Genomic DNA, 10,635 nt, shown 5'->3' on the forward strand with positions numbered 1-10,635 from the left:
AGACCCTATCTGGGGTCATCAAAAGGAAATCTCAATACATTTGAAAGTCATGTGCTGTGGTGTAAGTGTGTCCCCTCCAAAATACAGGTCTCACCAGTGCGATGATAATGAGATGATCCGGCCGTCAGCTCCTCCCGTGGGTGGGTGAATGCTGTTCTGCCCGAGGCTTCCTCCACTTGCCCTTCCGGCTTCCTCCTGTGTGGACATGGTGTCCTTCCCCTCTGGAGGGTGCAGCCCTCGCCGGGCAACTGGACCTGCCAGCACCTTGATCTCAGACTTCCCAGCCTCCAGAACTGTGAGAAGATACATTTTTGGATTTTAAAAATTACCTGGTCCCAAGTATTTTATTGCAGCAGCACACGGTGGACCAAGGCTCATACGCAGTGTGCTCTGTAACCACAGTGGTCTGAAATGAGAAATCAGTAGCAGAAAGATTTCTGGAAAGTTCCTAAATGTTTGAAAACTAAATAATATAGTTGTAAATATCCCATGCATTAAAGAAGAAATTCAAAGGGAAATTAGAAAGTGTTTCGAACTGAATGAAAAATGAAAACAGAGCATATCAGAACTTGCAAGATGTCCCTAAAACAGCAGATAGGAGGAAATTTAGAGCACGGAAGACCAATAGTAGATGAAAAGAAAGGTTTCAAATCAAAACTCTCTCCTTTAACCTTAAAGAGCCAGTAAAAGGAAAGAAAATTAAACTGAAATTAAGCAAAAGTGAGGAAACAATAAAGATAAGAGAAGAAATCAATGGAATAGAGAACAGAAAAACAAGAAAGAAGATCAATGAAGCCAATAGCTTATTTTTTTTGAGGTCATTAAAAATTGGAAAACCTCTAACCAGATTGACCAGAGGAAAGAAAGAAGACATAAATTATAAATATCAGAAATCAGAATGATGACATCACTACAGACTATATAGATATTAAAAGGATACTGGGGAAATATGATGAACTTTATTTCAATAGATTTGACACTCTGGATAAAATTCACAAGTTAGTTAAATACACAAATAACCAAAGTTCTCTGAAAAGGAAATAGCTGTCCAGGATACCCCTTACTTATACAAAGAAACTGAGTTTGTAGTTGAAAATTCGTTCACAAGGAAAACCCTCAGAATGTTTGATGCGGTGCAGCTCTAATACGGTGGGACGAGACAGTCTCCCCAATAAATCATGTTGACCTAATCCAATAACCAGATGGGAAAAATGAATTGACCCTCATTTCACATCATTTAAAAGTAACTTAACAACACATCAAAGCACCAGGCCCGATAGATTTCAGACCTGAAAGTGAAAGGTAGAACAATAAAGCCTCCAGGACATAATACAGGGCATGACCTTGAGGTGGTTGCTAACCACAAAGGAAAAGGTTAAAACATGGGATTTTATCAGAATTAATAATTCATGCCCATCAAAAGACTCATCTCCAGAATATAAGTTTTAAAGGAAACCCCTGTAAATCAACAGAAAAAACACAAACAATTTTTTTTTTTTTTGGAGACGGAGTCTCCCCGTCACCCAGGCTGGAGTGCAATGGCGTGACCTCGGCTCATTGCAACCTCCGCCTCCAGGGATCGAGCCATTCTCCTGCCTCAGTCTTCTGAGTAGCTGGGATTACAGGTGCCCAACATCACGCCTGGATAATTTTTGTGTTTTTAGTAGAGACGGGGTTTCACCATGTTGACCAGGCTGGTCTCAAACTCCTGACCTCAAGAGATCTGCCTGCCTCGGTCTCCCAAAGTGCTGGGATTACAGGTGTGAGCCACCACACAATTCTTTTTTTTTTTTTAGAAAAAGTTGGCAAATAGCTCATACAGGCGCTCCATAAAGATATTGAATTGGTTAATATACGAGTGTGCTGACCCTCATTAGTCATCCAGAAAATGCATATTAAAATTGCTAAACGGTATCACTACACAGAACGACTAAATCTTTAAATTGAAGGTACGGTGTCTGCAAAGATGTGAAGTACCTGGCAATGCACTGGTAGGAGTGAACTGACACAGCTATACTGAAGACCCAGCCACCAGCCACCAGTGTTTCCCGAAACCACGCTGCCAGCATTTATGACCTGTTAATTTCGCTCATTGATATATACCCAACATAAATGTGTTTATTTACCAAAAGGTGTGTATATGAAGGTTTATAGCAGTTCTACTCGTAATAGGCAAAAAATTGGAATCAATTACATTGTCCCTCAACAGTAGAATGGAGAGATAAATCTCCACGGCCTCATACGGGGGTTAATAGAGAAATGAAAGTAACGGAGTGCGGTTCCCTGCAACCGCAGGGATGATCCACAAACACAATGTGGAGAGAAGGGAGCCAGACACACAAGGGTGCATCGTACCCGACTCCAGTCAGGCAGAACTCATCCCTGTGTCAGGGTTAGAGTAGCAGAGACCTTTGGAAGGTGGTCACAGGCAGGGAAGGCAGCCTTCCGTGGGGCCAGTGATGTTCTGTTTCCTGACCCAGTTGATGGTTAGCTGGGGGACCTCACTCAGTAAAATCTCTGTAAAATCTCATCAAGTCTGTTCCCTTATGATACATGCATTTCTCTGAATGTGTATTCTACTTAAAGTGCTAAACAGTGCTGTGAAATGATCAGCAGTGGAATTCGAACCGGGTGCTGCTGATGCCACATGAAGGCAACTGCTGCCAGGAGAGCTCTGAGTTCAGGTCTCAGCTCGGCAGTTTCCTAGCCCGAAACGGCGGGGAAGACATTTCAGCTTCCTCCACTTCCATGGCTGCATCTTTGCGCCTCACTGCAGGAATGTTTGAGGTCTAATAGACAGCCTAATCAATGCACCTAATTCAACACCTGGTGTATGGTAAACCTGCTAAAAAAGAAAATTGTGGTGTTGGGTGTCAGTTAAGAGAGTGGGCTTTGGGGTCAGGCTTGGGTTTGAGTTCAAGCTCTGCCACAAGAAGCGGCTTCACGTTCTTTCTGTTTCTCCATCTATGAAATGGGTCTAAGGTGGCGAGAAGTAGGTGAGTTGTGACTTAGAACACGGCTTCTTCATGTTTCTAATTCTTATCATTACTATTATGATGTCATGGAGCTTAAGGAAGGGAAATTCCTGCAGGAGGGAAGCTTTGGAAGGATTCTGAGAGAAGGAGGGACTTCAGGTGGCCTTTCAAGAACAAACAAGATTTGGGGCCAATCAATGCAGGTGAACTGAGCTTTTGGGGGGGTTCCCTTTCCTCCCCCCCTCCCCATTAGCTAAATAGGATACCTTACTGGGAAGTTCAAAGACTCACAGAGTCCAGCCCTAATGACCTCTTCCAGCTTTCCAAGGAGGAAACTGTTGCCCAAAGGGGTCAGAGACCTTTTGGGGTTCCATGTGGGTCTGACAGGAGCCCGTCTCAGGTCACTTCCCAGCTCCCCGAGTACCCAGGCATGCCCTGAGCTCTTACTCCCAGCCTGCCCAGAAACTGTGGCATGAAGGTCCTGCTTCCTTCATCAGATGCGAACGTCCCATAGATGGACAATGTATCCTCATCACCAAGTGCACCACCCGACTACGAGGCGGCTGTGCTGCGTGGGTGTGCACACAGAGAAAAGGACAATCTCAAAGCGTTTAAGGCCTAGAGAATGCATCTTCTTAAACTGAAAGTGTTGATCCTCACCAGCCTTCCCCAGACTCCTCTTTTTCATCTAACTTTTCAGCAGCCAGTACAGGAGCTAATGGGCTTTTACCACTTTTAAACCCAACATACTAATTATAGTTCAAAGAACCACGTGCAGATTCAAGCATTTTTCCCTTACCACACTTCCTGATCTTTATGAAGAACTAATTAAAAACTTTTTTTTTTTCTGTTGTTGCTTGTCTGACAGTTTTGCCAATTTGCAGGCTGACGTGCGGAGCTCATTAGAAGAGAAGGCCATCAGCAGATCCCCACTGTCGGCGGCTGGGGCTCACCAGTGCAGGGGGGCGCACCTCTGAGAAATGTGACTGAGCAGAGATAAATCAGCCCCTCCAAGAAGACTCAGTCAACCTTTATGCCTGCCTGCTCTTTGCCTGGCAAAGTGCTAGGCTTTAGACAGATAACTAGACGGATGTGGACGCTGCCCTAACAAAGCTTAGGTTCCAGTCTCGCCCCAGCCTAGCTGGGCCCCAGACTCACCCTCAGGTGTGCAGTTTTACATTCAGGCAAACGGGGGCCCTTTGGGGCGAGGGTTCTCTCATCCCTGCTTCACTGACGTCTCACTGCAGCCTCCAACCTGGTTACCACTCCCTCACTTCACGCATGAAGGACCCAAGCACAGAGAGTTCATGTGACAGTTGAAGGTTTCACGGCCACCAAGAGCAGACATAGGAATCGATTCTATGCCCAAATGTGGACCAAACTCTTTCTAGAATGCAGCGCAGAATAAAGTCACAGGGCAGGAAATGGGGTGGGGTCTTTGTCACAGGAATCCCAGCTGTGGGTCCTTCCACTCCAAGACTCTGTCCTCTCTCTCTATTTAGGTGAGATGATAGATGCACATATTGATAGAAATAGGTACATACAGAGAGATACATGCAGATAGTTATATACAGTGGATACACGCAGAGCGATACATGCAGATAGATACACACAGAGAGATACATGCAGATAAATACATACAGTAGATACATGCAGGGCTACACGCAGATAGATACACACAGAGAGTTACATGCAGATAGATACACACAGAGAACTACATGCAGATAGATACACACAGAGAACTACATGCAGATAGATACATGCAGAGAGATACATACAGAGAAATACATGCAGAGAGATAAATGCAGAGAGATACACGCAGGTAGATACATACAACAAGATACATGCAGAGAGCTATAAGCAGATAGATACATGCAGATAGATAACTGCAGAGAGATACATGCAGATAGATACATACAGAGATACACATGCAGAGAGTTAGAAGGTAGACAAATGCAGATAGATAAATACAGAGAGATACATGCAGAGATACATGCAGAGATACATGCAGAGAGATACATGCAGAGAGATACATGCAGAGAGATACATGCAGAGATACATGCAGAGATACATGCAGAGAGATACATGCAGAGAGATACATGCAGAGAGGTACATACAGAGAGGTACATACAGAGAGCTATAAGTAGATAGATGCATACAGATAGATAAATGCAGAGAGATACATGCAGAGAGATATATCCAGAGAGATAAATCCAGAGAGATACATAGATACATGCAGATAGATACATACAGAGAGATGCAGGCAAATAGATACATGCAGATAGACAGATGGATACAGATAGATAATATAAGTAGATGATAGAAGTATAAACAGACAGACAGACGAATATAGATATATCCCATTACTCTAAGAGAGTGATTCCAAATACAATACAAGAAGAGAAGACTGAAGAAAGTAATCCAACCCCGTAGTGAGCATTTCTGCTCACATATTTGGCCCCAGCCTCACCCTCGGGGACTAGACTTCAGGGCTGCTGGTGAGAATTCACAGCTCCTAAACATGCCCCTTCCACTGAGCCTGAAGCCTGGCATTCTGACTTTCCTCACATCCTCTTTTGTGCCTTTTCCCTGGAAGTACAACCTCCCATTTTCAATCACCCACATCCCGTGGGTTTCCTCTGGTTCTGCATCCTGCGACCCACAGTCAGGAAGGAAGGTCTTAGAGACTCCAAGGGGGCTGTGGAGACAACAGCAACCTTCATTTGCATGAGCCCAGCTGTGCCCGGTCCCCTTGGAGAGCTCCTGGAAATGCAGGTTCAGTGCAGACCTGGCCTCTGAGTGCCTTCAAGGAGGAAGCGTGTTCCCAGAGACACCATGATCCTGGATTGTGTTGAGCGGGACTCCTGGCAGAGGGGAGCCTGACATGGCTCATGGCAGGCCTCCAGGACAAGAGGGCAGCAACCCTGAGTGAATGAGGGGAGTGAAGGCTCTCTGGGCAGAGGAGCCAACACTCAGACAAGGCCAACAGGCAGCAAAGGGCAGAGGGTGTCCGGGAGCGAGGCTTCCCCAGGCGCAGGTGCAGCTGGGAGAGATGAGTCTGGGTGAGGAAGGGCCTTGGGTCAAGGCCTGCAACAGGGCATTGTCCTGGAAGTGGTGTGAAACACTGATGACATTGAAATGAGGCTGCAGCCGAAGCTGATTTGTGACTTAAAGACTGCTCTGGCTTTTATGTGGAGTGGTGAGGCTGGCAAGGCGCTGTCACTATGACCTAGGCGGGGCTCTGTGGTGGTCTCACCATGGTGGAAGCAGGGAGCTAGAGCCCGAGGAATGAATTCCATCAGTGGTTAGAGGCCCATAGAACAGAATTTAGTGAGGAGCGGCATGGGGATGACAGAGGAGAAAGAGGCTCGGGTTTCTGGTTTGGGCAGCTGTGTGGAGGGAGGGCCGAGACTGGGAATTCAAGACAGAGTGGGGATCATGAGTGTTGGGAGGAAGAGAAAATGGCCTGAAGATCAGGTGTGCAGTGCTGGCACACAGGTGAGGGGTGCAGGGATGCTTTTAGTCCGTGCCACTTGGCCTCCCCTCCCTTCCGATCCTCCGGACTGAAGCTAACGTTGCCACTTTGGGTACTGCGTCCTGGTGCAGGGAAGAGGGTTCTCAGGAGACCCATCCACGCCCTTTTGTTTAGGAAAACAGCTGGGCTTTTTGTGATTGAAATTGGAGTCCATACTGAGTCCCCAGGTGCAATTCCCAGGTGGGGTCTGTGCAGGCCCACCTGGGAAGAGGTTGGCTTTGAATGATATTTGCTGTTATTAGGGCCAGGGACCCAAGAATGCCTGAATTCTGCCATGCTGTCTCCTCAACTCATGGCCCCAGCAAGATTCTGAAGGAAGGCATCTCTGTAAAACAGGAACTCACTGACAGTCAGCTGTTCTTGATCCACAAAAATGGCAACTTCAGAGAGTTCAATCAACACAACGAATCAAAATGCTACCTTAAAATCGTCTGAGACCACTGCAGTTCTCTCTGCTGCAGGCAAGCAGAGACCATCACACAGGGCCCAGTGCTGAAGCAGGACAGCTCCTCTGCTGTGCCTCTGGGTCTTATGCCTCTCCATCCAGCTGCATGGCACCACCGGCCTTCAAAGAGCTGGTCAGGTGAAGGCCCAGGTAACATAGGCCTGACCCAGCTCTGGGAAGGGGGCCTTGAGCAATATTTTTGTGGGAAGGAGAAATAGGAAGCTATAAGATGATGATGGGGGTGAAGAGACCTTTCCCCCTTAGAGTCACCCTGTTCTTGATGTCAACATGCTGAACAGGTCAGGAGCAGTGGCTCACGCCTGTAATCTCAGAACTTTGAGAAGCCAGGGCAGAAGGACTGCTTGAGGCTAGGAGTTGGAGACCAGCCTGTGAAACACAGGGACACCCTATCTCTACAAAACAAAAAATTAGCTGGGCATGGTGGCTCACACCTGTGGTCCCAGCTACTCGGGATGCTGAGGTGGGAGGATCACTTGGGCCTGGCAGGTGGAGGCTGCCATGAACCGTGATTGGGCTGCTGTACTCCAGCCTGGGGAACAGAGCAAGACCCTCTCTCTCACTCTCACTAAAAAAAATGCTGATCAAATCCTCATCTGGAAAGGGGTTCCCAGGGGCTGATGATCAGAACTGAGCACCAGAGCATACACCTGTGTGTGTGCACACACACACACAGACACACACACACAGAGACACACACAGACACACACACACACACAGACACAGACACACACAGACACAGACACACACAGACACACACACACACACAGACACACACACACACACAGACACACACATACACACACAGACACACACACACAGACACACAGACACACACACACAGACACACACACACACACACACACAGAGGAGAGGAGACCGTTGGGTGAGACCTGGGTGACAGCCGCTTCTGGTGCAGGAGCCCCAGGGCAGGTTAGCGCCTCCCGTCCGAGTTAGCTTGGGTCCATCAAGAAGTAGTGCAAGGTGGGGTTGGATGTGTAGGTCGTGGGTTACGTGCACATCTGTGGAGGATTAAGGGGAGGAGCTAAAGGAGGTGAAGGCAGGGAGTGCCTCCCACTCTTTGGCAGACACTTTTGAAGACAACGGGGGATGAGGGCAGGCTGATGCCGAGATGCACAGGAGGTGGGGGCCCAGAAGGCGGTTGTGAGTCCATTGGCCAATTATGCTGAGCACTCTTGCACTCGTTGAAAACTGATTATTTTGTGGTGACTGTGAGACCCTGAATAAACCTACTTCCCTGAGGCTCACAATCCACACAAAACTTGAGCCTTCCCAGGGTCCCTCCAGCCAGGCAGAGTGACCCCTGTCTCTGCCTTGTTCCTTGCTGACCTCGGGAGAAACACGGCAGTGGGGGAGGAGGAAGGGTATGGGAGAAACATGTCCTGTAGGTGGCAACTGAGGTCATGCAAGGTGATAAGGGCATGTAGGCGGAGCTGGGTTCAAATATTGTCACGTGCGGTGCACAATCAGGCTCTGAGCTTCCCTGAGCCACACCGGAACAACGACCATCCCAGGACCCACCTGAGCCACACTGGAACAATGACCTTCCTGGGACCCACCTGTCAGGTTTCCGTGGAGGTATCTGAGATGACCGAGGAGAACTGACTAGCAACATGCCTGGCACACTTTGGGCTCTGTGTGGAGACTCAGCCTCCTCTCTCTCCCATCCCCCTTTCCTCCAGATTCCATCCTCGTCAGTACAGATGGGATCCAATACAGAATGTGATGCTTATGATTTGATGGATGACAAAATACCAATTAAACATCTAGGCTGCTGTAGTCAAATGCCAAACCATAAATCGCGTGTTCGAGCACCTCCTGCGGGTTCACAAGTGTCATCTCGGCTGGAAGCAAAGTCACTTTCAGCACCGCAGACAGCACCCTGGGCACAGAGGGAGTCTGTAGCTCCCAGGGCTGAATGAAGCCATCAGCGCAGGGTATTTACCTGTTTCTTGGGGCCACTGGACAATATCTTTTCTTGCGGGGGCATAAAAGTTTATTATACATAAAGAATATCACCACTAACAAATGCTGGCAGGCTAGGACAGCATGGTACGGGGTGGAGGATGGCTAGCTCCTCGGAAAGTGAAAGGTTTGGGCGGCGTGTGCCTCATGCCAGGCTGATAGGTCAGTAGATGGGAGAGCACATGCCGAACACCACAGGACGTCAGGGCCGCAGTGTTCCCTGTCTCATCTGGGGCTTTGAAGGGAGCACACCCAGAAGTGAGCAACTGAAGCAAAGCGGCTTCCTGAGGTGCCCCTTCCAGGCTTGTCTCTGAAGTCACAGCAATGCCATTTTAAGCAATATGTTTAATTGGATGATTTCCACAAGCTATCCACGAAGTCTCTAACCATCACAACTCAGTGAAGAAAAGAACATTAAGTTACAGGCTGTGGGAAGAGGAGGCAGCACCCTCCAATTCTCGAGGTTCTAGGGGTAGGGAGAGGGGAAGGTCTTTTGTTTAAACCAAGCCCCTCATTGCAATGCACAAAAGAATTGCTCTGTTCGATATTAAATTGTATTGAAAACAAAATGGACTAAAAAGCAAATACCACTCTATGTTGGGGTGGAAGTGGGAGGAAAGAATGAGTCTTCGAAGCAGGAGGGGAGACAGCAGGGGGAAGGTTCTGTGCTGTGACCCTAGGTGGTCATTCACGAGGCTCCATTTTTACTTTTGGTAGTCTCAGAAAGGTCTGATTTTTCTTCCCTTTCTTCCCCTTTGTATTGGCTTGGAAGTTTCTCCAGCTGTCCACACAACCATCTCGACTTTCTTCAAAGTTTTTCTGCCGCTCTCTTTCTCATTTGGCTTTTTCTTGAGCTTCAATGTCTTCTTCCCTTTGTTGTTTCCTTTCATGCATCTCTTTGGCTTCTCTCTCTTTCCTTTTAATTTCCTGCTCAGCAAAGAGTTTCATTGTCTGTATGTATACAGTTTGTTTGAACAGCTCAGGATCATCCTCTGCTAAACTCGTAGGTTTTCCTTCCTTGTTTAATTGTTTTTTTTTTTTTTTCACTCTTTCACACTGTTCCACGAATTCCTTTCCTGCCTGAATTACATCCGGGACCATCTTATTTTGCTCCTGGTCCAGTAGCAACTTGCAAGCTTTGTCCGCAGCTTCAAAAGCCTTTTGTGCTGTCAACATCATCTCAAGTTTTGTCAGGATGCACCAATATGGATAACTGCCGAAGCCTCTTTTTTATTTTCTCATCTGTAACTTCAGGATCTATCTGAAGAACCTCAGATGGGTTCAGATTGAAGTAAGAGGAAACACGACTGTCGATCTTCCAATCCGATTTTTGGATGTTAGAACCAAGTCTCTCTTCTCTATTTGTTTCACCTCACTGTCGAAGGTCATAAATGCTTCCTCTGTGGTGCCGTGGGGTCCTGCTCTCTCCTGAAGCTGCCATTTCCAGACAGTATCTTGCCTCTGTCCCCTGCATCATCAAATTTCCCCACCTTATGGGATTATAAAATTCTGCTGTAAATATCTTGCATACATACGAAATGTGTATATCTTCTTGCATATATATATATGCATAAGTGTGTGTATATGAAATATGTATAAATACCTTCCATGTATGTGGGTGCATGTGTGTGGGTGTGGGTGTGTGTGCACACATAAACTGACCCTGAATTCCTCAA

The 10,635-nt window shown here is 47.2% G+C and overlaps 1 pseudogene; it reads right to left on the reverse strand.

Annotated features, from left to right (window-relative positions):
- Positions 1 to 9,643: 9,643 nt before the first annotated feature.
- Positions 9,644 to 10,433, reverse strand: LOC105554469 (annotated as a pseudogene).
- Positions 10,434 to 10,635: the final 202 nt, after the last annotated feature.

Source organism: Mandrillus leucophaeus, unplaced genomic scaffold (genome assembly GCF_000951045.1).
Source record: "Mandrillus leucophaeus isolate KB7577 unplaced genomic scaffold, Mleu.le_1.0 Scaffold644, whole genome shotgun sequence".
Taxonomy (NCBI): domain Eukaryota; kingdom Metazoa; phylum Chordata; class Mammalia; order Primates; family Cercopithecidae; genus Mandrillus; species Mandrillus leucophaeus.